Below are 2,937 nucleotides of genomic sequence, written 5' to 3'. Positions count from 1 at the left end.
ACAATTAATGTTAACTAAACCTATTGTAATCATTTCAAAAGATATGTAAATCAAAGCATCATGTGGAACACTTTAAACTTACGCAAGGATGTATGTCAATTATCCTACCTAATAAAGAGGGAATATGCTAATTGACCTTCACACTCTCCCAAAGATGGCGGCGCCCACAACCAATAAGGAGGGAACATGCTAATTGCCTGCCACACCTCAAAGATGGCAGCGCTCACAGCCACAAGATGGCGGTGCCCAGTCCCCTCAGCCCCGACAGGGCGCCAAGTGCACAGCAAGGCCAGACCTGCTCCACACACCTGCCTCTGGAGTCCCCCAGTCCCCTCAGTCTCCCAGCCACCCAGGGCTGCCCTAGGCTCAGGTAACGGGGGCCGGCCAAGGCTTGCATTGCCGGCAGTGGCATCAGCAGTGGTGTGATGGGGCATCGCCTTCCCCTGATCACCAGGTCACTTCCTGCCTCTGAGGGCTCCCGGACTGCAAAAGGGGGCAGGCCAGTCTGAGGGACCCCTACCACCCCTCCAGTGCATACATTTTCACGCATCGGGCCTCTAGTTTCTTAATAAAATTAGAATGTGGCAACAGATTCAGGCAGTATAATGAATAGAAAATCATGTGACTTTGAAGAAGGCCCATTTGGGTTCTAATTCCAGTCCTACAATTTATTGATTATGAGATACTAAGAAAGTCATTAAACCTCTTTGGGCCCCATTTGCCTTTTTTTAAAAAATGGTGATGGTGGCAGCCCACTTCCCTTTTCTCCCCAGAGTACAGCTAGATGTCATTTCATGAAACCACACGATGATACCCGAAATATTTAATAATATTTAATAACCCAAATGACACCAGTGCTGACCAACAGAGCAGATACATCGGCCAGTCAGAAGGGTCACCAGCGGTTAAAAACCAGGGAGGCTCCAGCCAAATGTCTGCTCTGCAAAATCACATTCCTCCAGTGGCGTGAATACAGGGACGGCTGCTTAGATAGAGAATAAAGAAAGGTGAAATCCAAGAACCCCCCCTCCCCCCAAAAAAATGCATAGCTCAATAACTCACAGGAGCATTTTAGTAGTGTTTTCTAATTTATAAAGTACTTTCACAAATATTGCTTGAGTTATCTAAAATAGTGCCTGGGAAAAAAACGGGATTGAATGTTCTTAATTCATGTCCATTAAATGCATTTATAATATGCAAACACAGTTGCTGCAGCTGAATAATGGGGTAAGAAACAATCCCTACTCTAGTAAGCTTACATTCTACTAGAGATTTAGACAAGATATAATTGATAGCTCCTTTTCTAGATTTGTTTTATTACATGATAGCTAAAAATTGTTTGTTATAGTCAGTAAATTGGGCCTGGGATTAGAACCCAAATCAGCCTCCTCCAAGTCACATGCTTTCCTATTTATTATGCCACCTGTATACACTGGCAAGTCCTGTTTCTGAATCTTCACTTGAAACACCCACCCTGATCAGCCCTGTGCTTTTTTCCAACTCCTCCTGGACCATGCACATCAGTCATCTCCTCCCTCTCCCACCTTCAGCTTCTCCATCTTTGCAGGTCCCTCTTTCTTCCAAGTCTAAGGACTTACCCAAGTCTTTTTCATCCTTAGTTTCATTTCCTACATCTCCCACCACCTGCTGGCCCTGCCACACACACACTAGAACCTACCTTCTGCCATCATCACACACCTGAAACTGCTTCAGTAAGTCAGGGATTCTTAACCAACCAGCCCTAATATTAGATATAATTTATATGAACTAATTACCAGGCTCTGAACATATATTATCTTATTACTCCTCAGAAAACCTCATAAGATATTATGATATTTCACTTTTCCAGATGAGAAATTGGAGGCTCTGAAAGGCTATATGACCCTGATTTGCTCAGGATCACACAGCAGTTAAGTAGCAGAACTGGATTGGAATCAAGGTTGGGCTTACTGCCAAGCTCATGTTCCTGCCACTCTGCTACAAGGCCATCATTCAGCTCCCATCAATCCCTCCTTTCCACGGGCTCTCAGGGAGATTGGCTTGCCAAGTGAGGTACCGGATCACCAACAACAAAAATGTCTAACACCTTTTTGGGGGGAAGAGGGAAAGACTTAAATACAAACATCTAATAGCCCATATCTTTAACCTACCTTTAGACCTCCTCTCCCTGAATAGTCTAACTTTATCTGAAAGGTCACTTAGTCTTGGTGAATGAAAGGCCCCTATAAAGTCCACCAATCCAGAAACAAGAAGGAAGGACAGGTTAAGGAGGCTTCACTCAAACCATCTCCCCTTAAGTTTCTCCCCCGTCTCTTCCCCCCTGGGGACATTTTCCTTTCTACAACAGATCCAGTAGATTGGAGGGAGGCTGGCTTGGCCAAAGACCAGATAGGATGCCCATTTTTTATTTTCAGTCATGCCAATGTCCTGGTGAGAATCCCTGCACTCACTATGTCCCTGTGCATTTGCTCTCCGGGAGTGCAAAGAAATTTTATTGAAAGAGGTCTGTTCATGGTTGCATTGTTGTCACATGCAGTGACCTTCATAAATAGCTTTGGGAAAGTCATTTGGGAAAGGGAATAACAGGTGATTGATTTTTTTTCTCTCCTCCTTTATTGGATTGTACTCTGATTTGCTATACAAAGCTGTACAATTTCCTGGAAATGTGTTCACACATACCTCCCAAATACAAGCAAGGAGGTCAACGACCCAGTGTTGAAATGGACCAGCCTGAGATCTGCTTGGGTAATCCAGCGGAGCCATTTGTCCTTTATAAGAGGGCAAATAGTGGAGGGCAGCAGGAAGCCAAGCAGAACCCTAAAGTGCTAAGGCAGAGAGAGGAGAGACAGAAGAGATAAGAGGCTGAAGAGGGTTAACATCAGCCTCCAAGTTAGCTTCCAATTCTTGGTGAACCTCCCAGAGGGAGACTGACAAATC

Source organism: Myotis lucifugus, unplaced genomic scaffold (genome assembly GCF_000147115.1).
Source record: "Myotis lucifugus unplaced genomic scaffold, Myoluc2.0 scaffold_14, whole genome shotgun sequence".
In the NCBI taxonomy this organism is placed as follows: domain Eukaryota; kingdom Metazoa; phylum Chordata; class Mammalia; order Chiroptera; family Vespertilionidae; genus Myotis; species Myotis lucifugus.
Note: the sequence above shows the minus strand (reverse complement) of the source record.